The following is a 23138-nucleotide window of genomic DNA, read 5'->3' as shown; positions in this document are numbered from 1 at the left end:
GATTAACCTCCGCCTTCTTGATAATTCAGTTACATTTCAGGTACAGATAGCGACGTAACATTCACACACTACGCATCATCACGCTTAATTTGTGCAGCTTCGACGATCAACCGAGCGCATCGATAACGGTTGATAATTTGGTCTATCGCTGCTGATAGTTTTTGAGACTATCGGTGCGACTTGGGTTTTATTTACTTCCTTTTTTTTTGCGCGCGTGTTCGTAAAACAAGTGAACTTGAATGCAGATATAATATGTCATTTGTTTCTTGAACAACCGCTAATTCGAAGTGGCGCTCGTGGTTTTCTCCTTATCGTCTGTGTGTGCGTCTTGAATCCGCGCTAACATAAAGCTATGTTTCTATACCACCTTGATCGAGCACAGTGTCAGCGCAGAGCCTCAGTGGTCTCTGCGGGAGATAAGAATTTCCTGCTAACATTGCCTAACATCACACTGCGATTCACCGAACAAGTAATGTCCGCCTCTTCAGCTGTGATATAATAGTATATTCTGCCACACAAACGTTTTTGACGAGTCGTCCGTTTCAACTCAACTAGGACTACCTGGTATAAGCGCATATATGCTACATAAACGTTTCTTTGTTCTGGTCTCCTCCTCTACGTGTGTTTTTGCATAACAAGTGAATATGAACGCAGGTAGTATATCTGTCACGTGTTTCATGAAAAAGGTTAGTTTCGATTAGCACTCATGAGAGACAGATATAGGGGGGACGCTTTATTTAAAATATGACGTTTTACGCACCAAAACCACGATCTAATTATGAAGCACCCCGTAGTGGGCTACTGCGGATTAATTTTGACCACCTGGGGTTCCTTAAAGTGCACCTAAATCCAAGTGGAACGCTTTATTGAATCCTGGAGAGCTTTGCCTTACGGCACGCCTAGCATATGGGGCTCCAGACGCATACGATGAAATGATGTGCAACAGTGTACGTCACAGATGCATAGCGTAACATAAAACACCGCGACCTTTCCTATCGCTGCTGGTATCAAGGACCGGCTTACGGCTAACTTTGCGAAGCGCCGTGACACAACAGCCGAGAAAGAGCTCCGCTCAAAGCGGCGAAAGCAGCGAAGCCCCGAGAGCACGCGCGCAGCGCAGAAAAGCCAGCTTTACAGGCGGCGCGCGTGATCTTGCCCACCCATCTTTGCGCTTCGGCATCACCGAGCGAACTGTGGAACAGCGAGACGCAGCCGCTCGGCTCGGCGAAGCCCGGCGAAGTTCCTCGACTGCTCTCCAGGCGGCGACACGGGAGGAGGCGCTCGGTCTCCGCCTCCGCCACCCTTGCCTCCTCCTCTCCTCCCTTTCGCGAAGCTCGGCGGTGGAGGGTGCGGGGGGGAGGTGGGTGAATCCTCGCCCATCAGTTGGTTCGGACAGTTGAGAACCTCCTCGCGCTCAATCATCTATTCCCCTCCGTCTCGCCATCCTTTTTTCCTCTCCGCTCTCCGGAGCACGGGAGAGATGGCACGGGGGAAAAAGCGGCGCCCCGAAAGAGTTCGGGCGCAGTTCTAATCGCGAACGTGCGCCGTGTGGTCGGCGGGAAAGCTCGACGCCTGAGCGTGTGCTCCATCCCGTCGTGTTTTGTGGTGTGTGCTTCCGCCGGCGACGAAAACCGAAAGCCTGCCTCTCGAAGTCCGTGTCGTTGCCATTGTAGATTTTTCCCCCCTCTCTCTTTAATCTATTTCCCGGTGAGGTTTGCAGAGACACCGCCGACCTATCACTCTCTCGAATTGCGCCCGCGAGCCGATCAAAGCGCGCATTCTCGAAACTGACGTTGAGAAAGCGAGTGCTCGGTGGCGACGGCGCGTGGAAAAGAAAGAAAGTGAAGTCCGAGCCACGACGTTAACGGCAACGGTTACAACAACGGTTCGGCGAGAGCGGTGTTGAGAAGGCCGAATCAATCGCTTTCCACTTCTTAAGGCTCTGCGCGGCTGTGACGGATCGAGCGGCGACCGGGCGTCGCGACGACGAGGACGCGGATCCGCCGAGGCATCACTTGGAAAGCGGGTGACAGCCCGGCCGGTGCCACGAGAAATTGAACGACGACGCTGTGTGGAGAGATGACGTTTTGAGTGGGAAGCCTGTCGGCCGCGGCGCGTCGTCTGCTTCAGCAGCGAGCGGCAGCACCACGCGTCGTTCTCCGCTAGTGACACGCGTATCGTCTGGTCCTCTCTTCGTGTCATCTGGTCCTCTCTTCTTGTCGTCTGCTCAGCGGCCGTCTGCATCTGCCGATGCTCCCGTGAGGATGTGTTGATATGTGCTGCCTCCCCGAACTCGGATATACCTACACGTCGGGCTGAAGACGGCCGTCGTGTGCCCGCATCGGCGGGCTCGCTCAATAACGGCGAAAAGGTGAGCGCCCTATACTCGCATATATTTTTTTTTCGTTAGAGGGAAATTGTTATTACTTTGGCAGCGGATGGGATACGTCGCGTTCGCCATCTCTCAATTTTTAATAATGTAATCATTTCATTTCTCGCCAGATTTAAGGTCATGCTGGTACGCTGTCAAGTGGAAAAGTTTCTGTCCGTGAAAGTGCGATAATATGGCAATGTGATACGTTCGGTGGAACCGCAACCCGCAATTGATCCCTCCCGTCTTTCTATATATATATATATATATATATATATATATATATATATATATATATATATATATATATATATATACAGTTTGTTTGCTACAATATTGGCCTGATCTCTGCTTACGGCTCTCCAAGTATCTATACGATAATGCAGTGACTTTGGTGGTAATGTCTAGATACCTCCTGGAGGAGTATTTTGAGCACCTGCAGCTTCAAAAGTGCTCAAATAATTATTCGTCTTTTAACCTAACTGCGCTGCAATATATTTATGTGTCTCTTGATTGTCAAACGGAATTCCACTCAATCTAAAATTGCTCATGTATTGCCTGCATAAAGTGAAACGTTCGCAGTGGCTATTTTCAAACATTCCTCTTTTAGAGCGGCAACACTTTTGCCATGTTATCTCACGTATAGACATCGTAAGTATAAGTGGTGTCCTGTTCCTTTATGTCAACCGAAAGAAACAAAAAACAAGAGAGCACCACACGTTGCAATCCACATGTACTGGGCCAACGGCAAGTGCAGAAATCGTGTGAGCAATGTTGCACGTAACCTTTCGCGATGTTGGGCAGATATGTTTTTTTTTTTGCGATAATCCTTTTTATTGACAATCTATGCGGACTGCATCGTTCTGACAATCGTATATGTCGATAACAAGTGGCTGATCTGATAGTATGATAATGTTGTCACACAGTCTGGGGAAAAGGAGGTTGAATTTCATGCGCGTGTTATCACTCTAAGACGCGTGTGTGTCAGTGTCAGAGAGAGAGAGAATAAATATTTATTTCCATTCTCAGCTGTTTATGGCTGAGCAATTAAAGGGGTCATTTTTTGCCTTTAATTTGGCTTAACATTCGACACATAAAGTGTCACGTTGGACTTGTACGAGAATATTGATGCCCTAATGTTCAATTTCACGTGTACCGTGATTGTTTTTCAAACATTTTGCTGTATCATTTCTAGTCACACAAATATTTGCATTGTGTAGCGTTCTCCTGTACGAGTATTCCAATTCCTACTGGGGTTCGAAAAGTATCTGTAGTTTTTCTTTTTTTTTTACAATTAAAGCAGACAAACAGTCGAATAAATAAATAATCACGTGCAAGGCGGATGTTTATGCCTCCAAATTTGAGTTTAGAAGGAAGAGTGATGTCTACGGTTTTCAGGCGAATAAAAGTGCGATGATTTTGTGTAGAGCCAGCCAGAGCCATACGTGTATGCCTGGGTATGCCCATTACCACCCGCTTCATACAAACCGAATGCAGCGAGTCACTGGAAGGAGGCATAACTTTTTCTCCTAACTTTTTTCCATGTCTATACTTTCTCTCATACGACTACCATAAATTCTATTGCTTTCTTCTTTAACGTAGGACGTATATTACCAACGAACGAAATGCCTAAGTCGAGGTTAATTATCACAGAACAGCAATTTTAGTTTATCATACTGACCGACAATCATTATGTGGTGTCGAAAAGAAAATGATCGATTTTTTTTCTGGATTAGGATGCAAAATATGAAAGCCTCATCTCAGAGTGAAGTCATGATTGCGGGAATTGGCAGTAACATAAAATAATATAAAGCTGAGATCTGGGAGCAACCCGATCACCGATAGATTGCATGTGGCAAAACATATTGCAGGCACTCTTCCTTCCCGCCGAAAAAAAGAAAAAAAATAGGAAGATACCGTCACCTAAAAGTTATTTTACTAGCACTTCGCGGCCTCTTGACGCTCAACATCGTCCGCTCGGGACCATTTAATTGCTTATCAATAAACGAGGGTCATAACAAAAGAACGTAGGAAACACACTAGCAAGTTGTGAGAACTAGTGTGGCAACAGAAGACCGGGAGGTGCACTAATACTCTCAAGTTCATGATGTTCCACTTGCGTAGAGTGGCACCGTGGTTCAGGCGCGGTAGTAACCAACGTTAAAGTAATAACAAGATAATGTAATTAAAAAATAATTGAAGAGTTCCTGCTGATTTAGTGTTACTATTCGAGTTTTCCTTCACAGCCTAGAATTTGAAAAAAGAAATGAGCAAGTAATAGGTTGAAATAGAAAAAAAAAAGCTCGTCAGAAGCTCATACCTTATAGAAATCAGAAAATACTTCTAAAGCAGCAAATCAATCGTAGAAAAACAACAACGGCTAGAACTTTACACCTTATTGTATTTCTAACATCAAATATTTTTGCTAGTTAATTAATTAATTAATTAATGGTTAATTGCTTGACCGATTTGATGATACTGGAAACGTTGGCAACGTTTGTCGCCGGCTTTTACGCAACATTTGATTGTCTAATAGTTATATAGAGTTGCCATGAGGAAATGAACAAAAAAAACGCCCAATGACGAGCAATTAGTGACAACACGCTTGAATCGATCAGCGAGGCACTGGGAGAACAACACAGTCGCTACAATGTGCACATAAGCGTTCAAGCGATGAAAACTAGCAATTTGAAGAAACCTGTGGAACATAGAGAGTAAGAGTCAAGCACCATCCTAATTGTCAAGGCACTTGTAGAATGCATACAGAAATGGCTATCAAACACGAGGTATCTATGTTGTCACGACGTCGGAAACTCAGGGTCCAAAAGCATCGATCAACAGGAACAGTAACTACATGTAAAATAATTTACGCTATTAAAATGTGGGTGTAAATAGGTATGTAACTCACAGCCTTACACCTAAAATGGGGTAAACTATTTTACAGTGCAGGATAGATTTTTTTTTTTAGTACAGCTAGTTGATGACTTCCTCTTCTTCGTTATGTTTAAGTTAAATACCTATATATCTGCTTATCGTCATCGTTTTCAGCGCTCCGCAGACGCGGCAATATACTGGACTAAAGACATAAATGAATAAATGTATGAGCAGATGAACAGGTAAAGTAAAATATCATTCGCTGAGCGAACTTGAACGTTCGCTTTCCCTCCGGATGAAAATAAATTGACTGGGTTTCGAATATGAACAGTGATTAGGATTTTCGCAGCTTCTCTCGACCTCTTGCGTAACACTTATATAACGAGGCTTATCTCTATAGGGTGGACACGGTTAGTGCTTCTTGATTGCATTTCTTTTCTTCCTCGCACTAAATGCGAAGCATCTGTAATAATGGGGGCCACGTAAGCCAGCTTACCTGCTCTCAAAAGCACGATGGAGCTCGTTGTATGCGCTTACAAAACAGCAGCGTACTTCCGCAGTTTTCTCCGTCGTTCGAGTATATATATTTGATTTTTCATTCGGGACTTGTATTCACGAAGCAGCTGATATCCTGGAATTATTCGTGAAAACAGGCAACAGCGAGTCGCGATAACTACGATATTATTACCAAAGGGTGCCAACCACTATAGCAGAGAGTTTGATGGTGGTGATCTTTGTCCTTACAGAGCTTTTTTTTTTTTTTCGTGTTTCTCCGCGTCGTTTTCTTGCGCTGGTATCCGTTTCGATCAAACAGCGCGGTCGGGTGACTCCCGACCTGTTCTGAATGCTTTCAGAAAGTGAAATCGAACCGCGCCATTGTTTAAGGGCACGAACTGCGCTTTTATTATAAAGCTTTTCGTTTTTCCCATGTTTCCTCGGCGTATTTCTTCTGCTAACAGAACCAAGGGGCTTCTTTTAAAGCTCTATAGCGGCAGAATTTGTGAAAAACATACTTCATGTGCACGCTGTGTTTCTTTTGTTCTTGTTGTCTACTGCCATTCTGTGTGGTTCTGATGCGCATTCGTTTTATCACGCTCTGTGAGGGAGGGAGATAGAAAGTGAGTGTGAGGGAGAGATAAATTATTATCAGGACGACCTCCTTTCATACTTAAAGGATTCTATATAGTCGGTGGCAACGTAAAAACTACAAACAAGTTCTACCCACATAAACGCAGTGTACCTATCATTCACCTCTGAAAGAGAACCGAGCCATCAGGAGTCCACTAACAATTATACACAAATTATATACAACCACAATTAGGTTCGCTTATCTCCCTGACGCCAAGCGGTAATATTGCGTGTTTAAAACAGCTGTTTATTTTTCGTGCACATCTGTCCTTTTGTCAGTGATTTTAAGATGAAACATGAACATCCAGGGCAAGCTTTATCGGGGCTCCTTATATCACAGCTAAGCCAAGGATAATATTTCAGCTTGAAACAACAACCTTTTATTTTCCAATTAACCTAAAACTTACATTAGCAAACTAAAGCCATTAATTTCTCTGAAAGGGCTGCAACTGGCTTGGCTCTCTTTCAGAGCTGCAAGGTAGGTGCACTACGTTTTTGTGGATAGAGCTTGTACTGAATTCTTAGGTTGTCAGTGTTATCATCACTTTGGTTCGTAGTTCAGCTGCATTTTGTCTTCATATTCACAAAGCTTTTGAAGGAGGTGCGGTAGCTTATCTGCCTTGTACGGCTTTTACTTCTACTTTTTCGTTACACAGCTTGTTCCAAGAAGTTACGAACCGTTTCCTGTTTTTTCCCATAAAACAGTCAGTTGTGAGCACCCGTATTATCCGGTTTCAGCTGGTCGGCGATCGTTAAACTTTTCTCGCTTTTTTCTCGCTTCAAATATGAACCAAGTTGCCGTACAATGTACGCTACTTCAATCATAGTGTCTCTTTATTCGTTGGCACTAACGAGATTAGACTCTCCAATCCAACCCCCCTTGTTTTCCCCCTCTCTCTCTTTCTTCTGCCTTTATTTAGAATTAAGGTCACTGCGATTAGTTCGTTTTTACATCACGAGAACACAATGCAAGCGCATAGCCTTGTTGCCTTGCAAAACGTTTTATCTCCTTTACTGTGGCGCACAATGGTAACACAATGGTAACGGTTAGTTCGTGATGTCCAAGGGTCAGGCCGCTCAGCGGTGGAACGCGAGAACGAGGTCGTCGAAAATCTCCAGAACTTGGCCGGACGCGTTTGAATTAACTAGCGCATACTCAATGCCGAGACAATATAGCGATAACAACATCGCTTGCCGTGAAGTTGCGTTTTGCCCAGCAGGCAGTCGTGCGGTCACGACCAAACTCACAAGGCCTATAGGAACTGGTCGAATTGTTCTTCGCTCCAGAGAACCTTGAACCACATTCGCGGAACATTCCATACGTCAGAACTTCATTCCGGTTGGCTGGCGTTGCTCCCCGTTGCAGTTATAGGCTAGCCAATGCGGTGGCATTCCGCATTAGGAAATTTGTTTTGCCATCACTGAAAGTATGCAGACATTTTTTTTTTGTTGTTTTTTTTGTTTTCGAAGTTTATAGACAGTCGTGCTACTGCGTTTCACTTGTTTTGTTCCGTCTCAATCTCATTCTTTCATCTCTCGTCATGTATATTACACGTCATGATTTTCTTTGTCGTCGCTCCTTTTGTTTATTCCTGCACGCATGCGCCGTCTGACTTAACAGATTCATCCTGTGTAGCAAAGCACATTTGAGAGTTAGCGCCCGTACTTGCTTGTCTTTGTTTGTTTTGCGCTGTTATTATTACAATAAATCATTACCAAAGAGCCTGGTTATCAGTTATTTTGTAGGCTCTCCAGTTGTCGTTAAACATTCTCTCTTTATAGTACTCTGCAGACTATTACTTAACCGTTTCGAATGGCACAGACCAGGCATACAGGTATAAAGGTGCTCTATAGAGTATACGTCCAATAATTTATGGAGCTTTGTAAAATATTTCAGCTCATTTGGACCGAGCCATAAGAGGGCGCCGATTTGCAGAAAAAATTTTCGCTTTAGCGGACACAAACTTCGTGTACACATGTATATTCAACACACTCGGGAACTTACAGACAACTATTGTCTAGGGATTTTTTTGAAGTATATGTATAAAAGCAAGAACAATTAAGGATCGATACGGCAGCAAGAGTCTTCCACACCTCTGGACAGCCTGTCGTTTACAATTGGAGGAATATCTGTGCTTCAACGCACGAATGCACGATTCACTTGAACGCTACACAGTATGCTGAAATGAAACCTGGATCGGCTGGACCAATACCGCCGCATGGCAAGACTGAGTAGTTAGTTATGGAGGAGTGTGCTTGTGAAATCGCTCGCCCGGTTGATGAAGAGAGCGTGCTTTGCGTTGGATTGATGCAGTGATTTGTTTTTCAGTGATTGACCGTGGCTCTATACCTCTGTACGCATCTTCAAGCATCACGGTCGGAAACGCTCAGTGGGGCACACAATGTTCTTGAAAAGACACGTTCCGTCATTAGCATATATGTTAGAGAGCAAAGTCATCAGCAGATACATTGCCCGCGACGCGCACATCTATAGTGCTCACGTGAGCTTGACGCGCACATGGGCACTATATATAGACTATACAGTATCATTCCGCACAATTAGATGGCAAAGATCTGCGAAGAATCAATTCGGTTGAGAAAGTTTGAAACCTTCATTACAGCACAAGGCAGGCACTCCTGAGCAAACATTCAAGCCGAAGGCGTGCAATCAGCGACAGTTCGAAGTAGGAGTACAAAGATACAAAACGGGTCGTGAAGTCCTCGCGAGGCCGTCTATATAATACCCGGACGCAGTGTCGTTTCACTTGGTGGCGTTGCGATACTAACGATGATTTGCACCAGCCTGGCGATGCATGGTCGTTATCGAAGCATCCCCAATACCTCCGTCATTATTAAAGGGCGCGCGGCTCAACTTGAACAACCTATATATAAATAAGCGGGCGCCAGTTTCGCTGAAAAAAATACCGCTTCGGCGAACCCCAAGCTTCGCGCACACGTATTCAAAGGCGCTCGCGAACTTACAGACGCACAGAGCCACGCAGCGCATGGCCTCCCGAACTCGCAAACATTTCATCGGAACGAACCATCTCCAACTCCTTTCCCCTCGTCCCCTTTGCGTTCGGGTCGCAACTTTGCGAGCAGGCGTTCGACAAGCGCGGGCTTCGTCGAGTAATCCTCCCGGCGGGGCAATCAAACGAGAGAGGGCGAGATTGTCCGCGGCGGCGGCGACGTTCTCAATCAAGCTGCGCGCGCACTCTACATAGCTATAGCCGGAGCCCTGTTCACAACACGCACCTGAGCGCCGAGTACGCGTCGGCAGTTTGCAGCCGGAGTCGTTTCGAAGCCCGGACGAGCGAGCGAGCGAGCTTTTCTCCGGGCCCGTCTGAATTCCCCCGTTTTCATTCCCCCCCAATACGCGCGCTGTATACGCTGGCAGTGCATAACGCCGTCGGTATCTCCCGCTCACCCCCCTGGGCATCATCATTTCCAACTGTTCCCCGGCCTATTAATGACTCTAGTAATTAGGCGAGTTTGCCAGCTAGTCGTCGTGCCAGACAGTCGATTCGACTCTCTATACGTATATACTCCGCCTCAGCCAACTGTGTGCAGTGCGGCGAGAACTACGAACTGGAACAGCCAATCAGGAACAAGGAGGAACTCGCGTTGTCTGTATCTCACTGAAGAAAGAATGGTTTCGCCCATCGCTTATTTTTTTTTTTCCTACTCTCTCCGTGATAGTTCCTTCAACGTCATGTAACTTCGAAACGCACAATGACCACGACACCGACGAAAAAAAACGCCCATCCTGCCCATGTTCCTTTACTGGAGAGACACGCACGGCATTATTAGTATATATACTCATACTGACAAGTATCAGCGCTCGCAGTGGCAACGAAACAGAAATAAATACAGATAAAATAAAAAGTGTGAATTGTTAAATCAAGTTACTGAGAGCCAACTGCGACGCATTGCGTTTTTCTTTGGATGGGGGGCTTAAGAATTGAGCGCCGCGCATCTGTACGACATGCTATACGAACAAACCCAAATTCACACGACGATCGTTCCATTCGACGGGCGTAAGCCCCATGAGGATTAACGGTGGACAGTGCACAGGATGCCAGGTCCCGTATCTTCTGGTTCACTGCACGCATTTGATGAGGCCGAGTGTATACCATACACGCGTATGCGCGCACGCTGACGCGTATGAAGTTCACGAGCGAGAGAATTCCCGTTGCTCCTCACAAGCCACCGATGCCGGCGGCGAGCGTCTGCATATAGGGACAACTTTTACCCAAACGAACGCTTGCAGACTCTCCCGATTTAGGCCCGGGTGCAGATGTCGAATCCCTCCCGCACCGCCCATGGGCACGGGTTAGCCCTATGCCATACGCGCCGATGCGAGTGCAAACACGAGCTAGCGACGCGGCAGTTTTTAATCTCGCGTACGTTGTTCGGACTAGCAGCGCACTGGGCTCATGCCCCGTTCAGCTATACGCTTATTAGTCCCGTCGGATGGGGGTATAATACCGCGTCGAACTGTGTTTACATTTCGGACGGGAGGAGCTGTAAGTGGACGCGATGCCAATCAGCGCGCCCAGAATCATATCCGTGCAGCAAGCGCAGCGGTGTTACCGCCTCGCTTTGTCAATGCCGGGCATTGTACCATATCTTACGAGCGCCACTACTCAGCACTCAACGTTGGCATGTATACAGGGTGTCCCAACTATCATGCACCAAACTTTAAAATTAAGCAGATGCAAAGTAGTTGGACAGACCCAAGGCAATGTTGTTTTCCGTCGCTTGGATATACTCAGATTATCTTTTTTGCATTCCGCCTAACTATATAATTAGTCCTAATTAATTAATCAACTTCTCAACTTTTATAATTAGATTAAAAGTGTCAATGAGGAGATTGTAGAGCAACATGAAAAACTGTCGATACAGCTTTCTGTTGCTCAATACGTGCTACATAAAAAGTGTTTTTTTCTGAGCGTGAGAGTAGCCCACGAATACACGCAAAGTGCCTCGAGCGGCCAGTCGCGCGGTAATTTTGCGTGTATTCGCGGGCTTCTTTCACGCTCGGAAAAACACTTTTATGTAGCACGTATTGAGCCACAGAAAGCTGTATCGGGAGTTTTTTATGTTGTTCTCCAATCTCCTCATTGACACTTTTAATCTAATTATAATAGTTGAGAAGTTTATCAATTAATTAGGACTAATTATGTAGGTAGGCGGAATGCAAAAAATAATCTGAGTATCTCCAAGCGACGGCAAACAACATTACCTTGGTTCTGTCCAGCCGCGTGGCATATGCATATTTTAAAATATTGGCGCATGATAGTTGGGACACTCTACACAGCTTTGCTCAAAGGGAAGCTGTGTGAAAATCCTCATTTGGCGCTGAAGGCCAAGAAAACATTCCATAGAGCGGCAGCGTCGGCTCCGCGCGTATCTCGCCTAGAAAGAATGATCAAAGCAGATCAGCCATGTTCGGCCGGTGCCTTTTCGACAAATTAATTACCACACCTCGTCCGAACTTAAGAGTAAGGCCTCCCTTTCTAGATTCTTACCACGCGTGAAGCTTTCATTCATTCATTCTTTCCTTTTTTTTATTTGTGTGCTTTGGCTATCGACATCAAAGAGGACTCGAATAGTTGTCATTTCTTGTTTTCATCGCGACGCATGCGAAGGGCACTTAATCTATTTTCCGTAGCGTATCTCGCAGTTATCATAATCATCATGATGTTTAGTTTGCAGAAGTGGCCGGCATTGATAACTATTTTTCCGTGTACCAGTTTCGATTCCGTGTCGTGCGCAAGGCCGCCGAGCCGTAGTTAGGGGCGCCATATAGTTATCCTTACGCGTGTCATGTCGTGTCGACGACTCTCGTCATCGTATAGTCGTGTCGTACTCTCTGTGGTCGTCGTCAAGTCAGTTCTATGTCCAGCAATATCGCGCCATTTGGTGTTCTTGTATATGCAGTCGGTGGTTTCTATTTGTCGTGCCGTCTATCCTTTATCTTTCGGCCTAACATGACGCTCACTTTATCTTAGCGTTACGGAACCTGCGCCTTTCTCCTCGAATAAACTCCGTCCTGCCGCTGTATGTCCGGCCCGCTTACAGTCAAAGAGTACCCCATAGTGCCCAAGGGCGTTACAGCAGGGTGGTTACCACAATGAATATAATACATAATCTTTTACACAGTGCACTTGTTCTTCAGTCAGTGTGTTCCACTGGTTTGCTGTTCGGGGGGGGGGGGGGGGGGGGGGGGGAGAAGAAAAAGAGAATAAGTTAGCATAGATGTTCATCTTGGTTTGGTATTCCATATGATTTTGCAGTCATGGTCATTACGTCCTGACATAAAGCGAGGTTCATTTAGATAGGTTCATTCGTTAATTCCAATCGTGCTGTGGTATATTAAATATAAAAGCTTCAGTCTCAGTTTTCTGCGTGTGGTGGTCGGTGATTCCAAACGAAGCTCATATTTCAACGCCATGCAGCTCTCTCTCCTTCCTCATATTATCCCTGAACGAACCTGGCATCTCGGTATTTTTTTTTGTATTTTTTTTTCTAGAGCGGTAATTAGTCTAATCTCAGTGGAGTCCCACACGACGCAGCCATGCTCCAAGATTGGCCGAATACAAGACGCAGCCAATTCGTTCTTGGCTTACTTTTGTTTCCTTACTGGCACAAGCATATACTCCGAAGTCTCGCCGCAGAGGGTCAGATATCCTCGCAGGCCTTTACCGAACTCCACAGGGCTCGCACTTTTGTACCGCGAGTAGCGGCACTCTCTTGTTTCGGGGGGTCTCAATGCGGGCAGTCGTTCGCGAAATTGAGGAATTCCCGGAAACGGCGGCCCGGTCCGCAGCGCACCGTCACGCCGCCAGACGGTATAAGCATTGTTCGTCGAGTGCCCTGCCATTCACACGCGCTTTGCGGGCGGCCCGCGCTCTAGCTCCTCAACTCACACACACACACAAACTGCGACCTATAGCGACGGAGCACAGAAAGTCGGACACAAAGGACGAGTGTCTCGAAACGAAAAACACGCGCAAGAATCGCTTCCGACTACCGCGCCCTCTGTGAATGCAGCGGTTATGGCAGCAGCATGGTCGAGGATTTATGGGGGGCCCCACCACGCCGTTTTCTTTCGACGAAGTCGTGTTTATTCAGCGGGATCAAAACTGAAAGGTTCCGATCGCCTGCGTATCCCTTTGGTTCGTTCTTATTTCTTTTTCGTTTTTCTCTTTTAGTTAACTCCTTTTTTTTTTTTTTTACTTGAAGGACGGCCTTGGGGCCCTTTCTTTCTCAAAGAGAGAGAGAGAGAGAGAGAAAAGGAAGTGCTCTCTGCAGAGTTTGACAGTACCGTTAAGGATCGTGCCTTTTCACTTTCTTTTCTTTCCAATGGATGTGCTCCTTGCGTCTCAAAGCCATGTCCTGCCTGATTTCTTTGATTTTTCTTTAATACCATGAATAAATACATAAATATGGGCATCAGGAGATTCAGCTATAGGAGTAGCTTCAGTGGTGACGCTGAAGAAGCAACCACATGACGCGCATTTACGACGTACTTACCGCGTTTCTACGGCGAGCGTCGCGAGTGTGTGTGTGTCTCTAGACCCGACGCGCATGCGCACACACTATAGAACCGCCTCTAAACCCTTTTCCTAATTTTTAACTCGCAAGGCAGATTAGGAAGAACGGTTCATTGGAAAAAAGTGTATTTCATGCGCTGTCTTTGAGCTGAACCAGACGCATGCCAGGCTTTATAATTGACTTAGCTGAAGACATGCAACCGGCGGCATTCACCAAGATTTCAACACACTTAAAAATAAGAGAGGTTTACCGACGGTGTATTTGCGTGCATCCTGCTTCGCAGCGGAAATGGGAAAGGAGAGAGGAAAGGGCTAGAAGAAGGTAGGTTTAAAAATGGACACCGGGCATATCATATTTGTAGCCATATAGACGCTGTAGATGACGAGGACTATACCTCAGTGTAGAACTTAGAGAGATGAGCGCTTAAGTTGACGAAGACATTCGTGGGTGCACAAGTCAAAGATTTGAGGGTGAGCACAATGTATCGACGTACTGCGACCTCTGCGGGGCTGTGGGATACTGATATAGTGCACAGCGTTCCACTTCAACGCAGATTTTATAGAGACGAACTCGATACAACTTGAATATGCTAATGCTGGACGTATAATTTTTTTTAACTTTAAATTAGTGGTTTAATGCCTAGCCTTGCCTGCTTAGACAGTGTGAAGCTCAGAGCTTCTAAATTCGAAGTTCAGTACTGTATAATGTTTGTTTTTTTCTGTCGCCCCATTTATTCTTTTATAAAACACTCAAAATTTTCCTACAGACACTAAGTACTTTTCAGACACTTCCACTCGCTTACGTCACATTCTCATTAAGGCCAACAAATTTATGCAGCGTATGACGCAACGTATTTCCTCTTACACAAGCGGCGCACATTTTCTGCTTGAAGCTTCCTCTGCGAGCGACTTCACACAGAAACAAATAAAAAGAGAGAAATAGAAAAGAAAAAAAAAGAAGGTAACTTGTCTCGCCACCATCGCTTCGCCCTAAATCCCGCGGTTCTCCTTTCCTCACAACGTCTCCCCCTCCGCTTGATTTGCCGAGAAATCTGCAGGCGTACACACGTCAGCTGCCGCCACCCACGAGCCTATATAATCCACTGGCGAGGGGAGGACGTGGTCGCGCAAGCGTGCTTCACAGCTATCGTTACGGGCGCGCTGAAAGCTCTCCCAGCACGACAGCCGGCCGTAGTCTACGGTATTTGTCTTTAAAAGACCCGGCAGGTCCAGTTAAAGCCTCCGCTCGCAAAGCCCGGAGATAGGCTAGCACAGAGAGGAGAAAGAGACAGGCTGAGAGAGAGAGGCGAGTCGACCGTGAGCCCAAGAGGAGAAATTGGCATTTGCGACGTGGGTAGGACGGGCGCGAGACTACTTAAAGAAAAAGTAGAAGAAGGGAAGAAAGGAGGATTAAAGAGAAAGACGGACCCAATTCTGGCGACCGTAAAGGTCTCGTTTGGTTCGGCCCCCTCTCCAAGTATACGCAACCGCTTTGAAGAGCAGAGCCCACACGGGTGAAGAAGACCCTCCCTCTATATATAGCTGGGGAGGACGGGTCTTTGATGCTCTTTTACGATGCCGCTGTAAAAACAAGAGTCTAATGCCTGTTGGACTTCTGTGTCTGTGTGTAGTATTTTGCCGTCTCTCTACCTTCTGCTGGTCCGTTTTACGGCTTCGCGGTTGTTACAGAGGGACGGCAACCAGCAGATCTCGTTCATAACGCGCTGTATGTCGTTGCTGCGGATATCCATGAAAATCGGATGGTGGATGTTTAGTGGAAGGTGATACAGTGTCAGAGTATAGTAACGACAGTCTGCAAGCGGGCTATAAAGCTTTTTGCGACAGGGCAAAGGAGACGGCAGATCGCACAAGTTCAATATTTCGACATCGCAGCAAAGCAATCTCAAGAAAGGCCATTCATGAGCATGCCGACGTGCGTGCGTGCTTGCGTGCGTGCGTGTGCGTGGTAATGTCGTCGGCACTCTGCCGACTAGGAAGGAATCGCAGATTCTCTCCGAATGCTGACAAGCGCCCTCTAGCGTGGTACGACTGTTCCCTCTCTTTCCGTCTCTCTCTCTCTCTCTCTCTCTCTCTCTATTTGTCTGACATTTCCCCGTGCTCTTCGATAAACACAGAAAGAGAGAACTGCGGGATCCGTGGCTCTTTAACGCGTCTACGTGACGGGACTTCGGCGGAAGCCGGAAAGTTAGCCCTCTCCGACAGACGACGGGCCTCCCTGTTCGTTTCACTGGCTGTCGCATGTTATAGGGCAGATAGAGCTGTACGGGTACAGAGAGGAACGTGAAATAGAACAGGTGCGTACATGGATAAGGCCCTCGAGACCCGGCTGTTGCGTATATGTAATCAGGGTTGCGTAAAAATGTGCGGGAGCGTTTACAGGGGCAGTGATCGCGTTCTGTATGCTTGTGGAGCTCGGCAGCTGTTAGCGTTATGACGAGAAAAGCTGAACAGTTCACGTCGGTTCGCGACTGTATCTCAGGAAAGCGATCAAGCGTTGAAAAACGAACGAAAGTAGTAGCGTGTCGAAGAAGATTCCGTTTCTGAGTTGTACTCGCGCTGGCGCCTTTCACTGTGAAGTAGCAGCACGCCCAACATGAGCTAAGAATGAAACAAAACAAGCAAGTGGCCTGCTTTGCTATACGTAACTCGGTTGTTCCATGATCGGAGGAAACAATCCAGTATTGGTGCACAAACGCAACCACAAACGTGTCGTCACGAAAATGTGTTTAGTTTACGCCTCAGCTAATTAGTAATTTGCGGCATGACAGATGCAGGTGGTACAACGGGCAGGCCTGCACAGCAAAAAAGAACACTCACAACACACGCTTGTCCTCGGAAGTTGGCAAGAAATGTTTTGAACTTCTTAACATTCCTTACAGGCTATCTTGCTGTGCACGCATGGATATATAGTTTGTTAAATGGCAAGTTTTCAATACGGCCTGCCATGTATCTATCCGCCAACACGTTCGTATTGGTTTTGCCTCACCCGTACTATATATGATGTTCACACAAGCATACCTTCATCATATCGCTCATTCCTATAGTAACTGAAAGAAGTGTTCATTTCCAATTCTAAGCGCTTCCTTTGTGAGAAAGCACTTAGTTTGGGGCCGCAAGATAAATAGAAATAAATAAATAAATTGCTAGCGTAGGATACCAGAAGCTGTGCAGCCGTCTGAAGGACCACACGGGCCCTAATCTGACAAATCTGGCAGCCCGCATGCCAGCCAATGCGTGCTTGGGCAGAGCAGACGCAACCGACCTCCAAGCACTTCATCAAAAGACGATCGAGAACATCAATTTGTGCCCAGCGCGGTACACACATCTTCCATTTGTACCTGCGTATAATCACCCCCGTGGCCAGTGGACACGCCATTCGTACATCCTATACCTCTGTGGGTCTGGACGCCGAGATAGCGGAGTGCGCTTATAGACAGGTCTAGAGTCCCTGTACTCGGCCGCAAAAGTATGCGTGCAGTATTGCGAATACTATACGGATCGACAGTCTGGATTGTGAGATGGGCCAACGTAAGTGCGTTCTTCTGCGACGACCAAATTCGCGCCGGTCCGAGGGTCGTCTGCTGACAAATGTATGTGCGCAGACGCGAAGCTTTTGACCAAGGCGAGTGGGGGTGTTTTCGGTGCGTTCTGTAGGTCGGGGCAGACAACCAGGGAGCAGTGATTGTTTGAATGAGCTATCTATAAAATCGACGTTTAGGCCAGCTAGCTTAACACATTTACACCACATGTACGTCGCATAGCCTTATGTAATGTTGCGCATTGCGTGTGCTTCGCACATGGAGGCGCTTTAGCTGTTTGCATTCGTTATTCTCAACAAACGAATCCCTCTGCTTTCATACTTTCTGTCTCCTCTTATGAATGAACCGATGATCACGTCGGAGTCTAGAATTACGCAAGTCACTGTATAAATTTTACTGTGTTTCTTTTTTTCTCGTTTCCCGTTAACTGCATTCAATAATCGAATCTGTCCTTTCGTCAATGTCGTCTCCCGTGCGCTTAAAGTTTATTGTAGTCATAAAATGCCAACCAGCCCACTCCCAAGTCCTGCGAATTCGAATTCGAGGCGTCCGCCGCAAGAACCCTGATTACCACTCTCGTCTCTTCCTGCCTGTCTTTTCTATACTCACCTATACTGGTCGTCTTAAATTCCGGTACATATTTTTCCTAACGCTCAACCAACTGACGCATGCGACGGTGTACAGACGGCACTATATCGAGCCGCGCCCTAATAGCGACCGACGCCATCCTTGCGCGCACCTCCATAGCCTCGCCTGCGCTGCACGCTTTAAAGCGAGCCACCGGGCAATAGACAAACACCGGGATTCCGGCGCGCTGAGTGAAGAAAACGACTTATGTAAGGGAAAAAGGAACGAAGGCGCGTATAGACATGGATGATTTACAGCGGGGCAGCCAGGTTTATCTCCGCAGGTCCCCCCCTCTCTTCCTTCGTCGCCGGCCGGAGACGAGCCGAGATACGGGTTGCAGCGCTTTTATTATCTGAGCCCCGTAGAAGCCTCATTTTCGTTCGCTTGGAGCGCGGTCGAGCTTCTCCGCTTTCTTTTCGGTCTCTCAGATCGCGGACACGCACACACTCTCTCTCTCTCGTTCGGCTGTTTCCTAACTTAATGTTCTTATTTATTTCCGGCGCGTTCTCGATTGCAACAACAAGTTGTTCTTCATTATCTAGCATTTTGGTGGCTTCGAAGAATTTTTTTTTATTTCTTTCTCTTCCCTCTATGTCTTTTTGTTTCTTGTTCGAACTTTTTTTTTTTTTTTTGTGAGGTAAACCCGAGATGGCGTCCTTTTCGACAATGGCAACAAATGTCCGCTGCGAAGGAAGTCGACTGGCAGCGGTAATAAGAGAATAGTGGCAAAGTGCGGTGGGTCAGATCTCCAACTTTGTGCCTCCGCAGGATTAAATGGGTGCCGAGGTGAAAACGCCTGTGGCTTTGGCGATATGAAGTAACCATGCCCAGTCCTTCGTTTTCTTCTTAGGAGGCAACTATAGTGTTAACGACGGATTCGTACGGATTGTTCTAGAAGTCGAATGTACATTAATTGAAGCAATGAACCTCGACTTAGCCTTAGATTAAGTGAGAGAGTTTCCTCATTGGCCGGCGTCTGGATGATAGCGATCGACGTAATAGGTAGACGACCGTTGCGGCAACGGTCAGCCGGGAACGGCAGCTACGTAACAGGAGAGAGAGCGAAGGCTTAACCAGGTTTCGCCTGGTTTGCTACCCTATACTGGGGGAGAGAAAACCGGAAGAAAGGGAAAGGGAAAACGGATAATAGGTTACATTCGCGGACACACAACGACGTTCGCCGTGCAATCAAGGGCGCTCGCAGATCCCGTGGGTCGATTGTCTATAAAAAAGTGCAGCAGTGCTTTGTCGTCTAGTCAGCTTATAGAGCAGCGCGCAATAATTTTCTTTATCATCAAGAAAAGGGAAGGAGGTGTGGGTATGTACTAATGGTCTCGTTGCAATCACAAAAATTGCACGAGGCGCAGCCCGTTATAGCGATGAGAAAATAGTAAGAGTTTCTAAAAGCGACGCCCACTCACAAACGACGCAGAAAAGTTGCGTCGCATTGACATAGACCGGGCGGTAATTGGAGGTGCAATCAATGTGGATTATCGAGTTGGCATGTTGAATTTTGAATATGTAACTGTCTCATGCTTTTAATTTTGTCCTTAACTTTCTTCGAACTCCACTCGCACTTAAGCGTGTGCGTACGATCGGTTCAAGTAAGCTGCCTGAGACGAGATCAAGGTTCAATCAGACAGCTCGAGTATGGGGTGGTGAGAGCTTTTCATTGACTATAAGCTGCACTACTTCTAATCTTTCAGTCCCATTTCTCCCTACCCCAATACAGGGTAGCCAGCCGGACTCAGCCTGGCTAACTTACCTTATTACTTCTCTTTCTCTTCTCTGGGAATGGTTGACAAAGATCGCGCAGTCTGGCTTAAGAGAAGCCCAATTTCTATTTTCTTCTTCTTTTTTTAAGAATTGCAGTCGACGTATTACGCAGGCAGCGTCGTGAACGTTCCGCGCGCCCCTTTCCCTTACGTAGAGTAACAGGCCAGATGCTTCAATTTCCGGCCTGACCTCTCTACATTTTCAATCATTAAACTACTTATTCTTCTTCCGCGCGCCCCAGCAGTGCTCGCAGCTCAACCGGGCGGCTCCCTGCGGAGACGTGAGCATCGGACAGAGCGGGAACGAGCTCAAAAGTCTCAAAATCAAGGATTTCATGAAACCTAACCGAACCTAACCTAAACCAGGACTCTGGGGCTCCTGCTCTCTGTTATGGCCCATGCTGCTTTCCCGAGAACTTCCCATATATAGCGAGACGCTGGTCATCACGGAGCACCATCTGCGTTTGCAGGAAAGTTGCCTATCGTATCTTCGCTCTAGCGCATCGAATTTGTCCAAAGAGTTATAACAGGATCCACCTCTCGTTGAGGCATGAGATGACGGGGATAGAGAAAGTGAAGCGGACTCGAAAAAAATTCATTTACACGGTTGCCGCGTTCACCAAGGAGGGTGGTATGAAAAAAAACAAAAAAAAAAAAAACAATTCTGCTGGACTTGCGCTCTCCACCGACAGCCGATCAATCGAAACAGGTATTGTGAGCACGCACGCCCCAACCCTATTTGGAGCATCATGAATGACTGTTTGCTGCGCAGCAGCGCTGACGCGTTGGATTGGACGATGCGTTAGGGAGCACGATGCACTATAGTGTCGAATTCGTGTAAACGTGGCTGCTGCCTTACACAAACGCAGCCGCACTGACGAACAGTGCGCAACGACTGTACGGCATCAAACACATCACCAAAATTAGTGAGAGAGTTTAATTGAAAGAATCCGCGCTGTCAAAAGTGAGCGGGAGAAAAAGAGAAGGAGAGCTGGGCGACCGGAGAGGGGGGACAAAATGGCGGACCTTGGCCTCACTTTGCCCGCACCCCCCAGGTGACCCCGGCAACGAGAGAGATGACGAGATAGACGAGACGAGCCAAGGCGAAGACGGCCGCCGGAAGCAGAAAGAGCACTAGAACGAGACGATATGGGGGAGAAGAGGTCATAGCGAAGGGACAAGAGTTCCCATCGGTGGCTGCCAAAAACGCGGCGGTCGCGTGTGCCAGGGAACGGGACGGAGGAGAAAGAGCCTGCAGAAAGAAGACCACCTTGAGCGCGCCCGCTCCTCCCGAGCGGCCGATCCGAGGCGACAAATTGATGGAGACCCCGCCGAGGCTCTTATCGAGCGACCCATAGATCACCCCGCGCGCGGTCCTCTCTGCAGGCGAACGCCTGTGCTTCCATATCCGGGGGCATTTCTTCCCTACTCCCCACACTCTATCTCCCTTCCCTCCCCCCTCCCTCACTCGACCCCGTATGCTCGCCGCCCTTCTTCGGCATATACATACATAAACACTGTTTTCTCTGGCAAAACTGTGCAGTAGTAGGAAAGTCAAAGGTGCCATCGCCTAATCAGCAGGCGTCATAAAGTTGCTCGCTTTGATGAATACGGCAACCACCCGTCGGCACCTCCTGGATAACGAGCCTGCGCTTTTTGAGCGTTGACGTCATGCGCGGATGAATGGAGCCCGCTGAAAAACTGCGCTTCGTAAAAGAGGCGATCGCGTCGAAGTGCAATACGGCACACACATTAGCAAGAAGACCTAATTGGTAATGAAGCCAAATACGTCACTGCAACATTTTTTCTCAATTGTCGATAGGAGGTGGCTGATATGTTGGGTTAGACAGCCAATCTGCGCATAAAAAATAACCTTCAGTACTTCATATCATTTCTCGACTGTAATAAATTGTCGAATGTGCACGAAGTGCGCGCAGATGGTTCCTCACCTTTACGCGTGATGTCATGGCTTTGAGTGCTCGTCCCCTGTTGCCTGCGAAAGTTTCGTGCCTCAATCACGATACCCGGTGATACGACAGCTGACCGTGTTGTGTGTCCGCCTTATGTTTTGTGTGTATAATTTCATCTGTCATCGCATTCACTTGGAGCAGCTGGCTAGGCGTGCCACCACGCAAACTTTTCTTGTCTTCATTAGAGCGCCTCTCTCACTCCCTCTCTTTCTCTCTCTCTCTCTGTGTGTGGCAGGTCGGGAGCAGTGTTCTTTTTGAACATTTTTAAAGCTCGAACTTCGTCACTTCGAACCCTGGTTAGCTGCTGTTGGCTCTATCTAATCCTCACAGTACTGCACGGCATTACTACGCTTGCTGTACGCATATACGGGCGTCTGGCCTCTGTCACTCTCCCCCCTCCCCTCCCTCCCCACTATTTCTCTCCCCCTATGACTGTCCTTCAATCTCGCAGTGCGCGAGAAACTCCGTCTTCTACACCCTGTTCCTGGGTTCGCTGCAGCCACCGCATACGGTATACTATAGTGCTCTCGCGTATGTGTGTCCCACGCGTTAAAGGGTCCGAGACGCCTTCACCCGTATGGTCTCCTCTCCACACCTCCTTCGCTCGACTCTCTCCCTTCTCACAGCGTCCCACTTCCAGCGCGCACTTTCTTCTTTGCCTTTCGACCTCCGGTCCTGTCTTCTTGCTCGCCATCTTCCGGCCTAGCACTCTTAGTTCCGTTTGATTTACTTTTTTTTTTCCCTCAGCGTTTCCTTCTTTTCCTCTCATCATGCTTCCGGAGTTGACATTCGCCTATGGACCCCCCCTTTCCTTACTTTTTTTTCCTCGCGTATAGCGGCCGCTCGCCTTTCTCTTTGCCCATTCCTGCTCGCGCTTCTCGGTCACTTCGGTTGCGTCGATCCATTTTCATGGCGGATCGCCTTTCCATCGCCGCCGCACGTCCTCGCGCGATCTCTCTTGCGCTTCGTCGTCGTCTCCTTGTTTTTCTTGGTGTCGTCGTCGTCCTTTGTATGTTTCTTGTTGTCATTCCTGCGGGCCATACTTCGAGTCGTGTGTGTGTGTCCAGTCTGGACGCTCCTTTTCGTAAGTGGGGGCGTTCTTCCTCGGCTCGAGAACTCTTTCTTGACCTCGCCCCCGTCGCGCCCCAAACCTCCTACCCCCCCCCCCCCCCCCCCCTCTTATTCTCCGAAACTTTGAATCTACTTCCTCTGAGTGCTCGACCGGCTGAAAAATCCGTTGGCCATCGCTATCCCACCACGCCCCGCACCAAGGC

The 23138-nt window shown here is 47.5% G+C and overlaps 1 protein-coding gene across 1 annotated transcript in view; it reads left to right on the top strand.

The window, feature by feature from the left end:
* Positions 1-1486: 1486 nt before the first annotated feature.
* The window catches only part of LOC119446627 (protein O-mannosyl-transferase TMTC2-like), a 305816-nt gene continuing 284164 nt past the window's right edge, over positions 1487-23138 (top strand). Inside the window, 1 exon segment of the mRNA XM_037711110.2 lies at positions 1487-2371. The gene's annotated coding sequence lies outside the window, so the exon portion shown is untranslated.

This window comes from Dermacentor silvarum, chromosome 3 (genome assembly GCF_013339745.2).
Source record: "Dermacentor silvarum isolate Dsil-2018 chromosome 3, BIME_Dsil_1.4, whole genome shotgun sequence".
NCBI classification, from domain to species: Eukaryota; Metazoa; Arthropoda; class Arachnida; order Ixodida; family Ixodidae; genus Dermacentor; species Dermacentor silvarum.
This window is presented reverse-complemented; position numbering and strand designations above follow the sequence as displayed.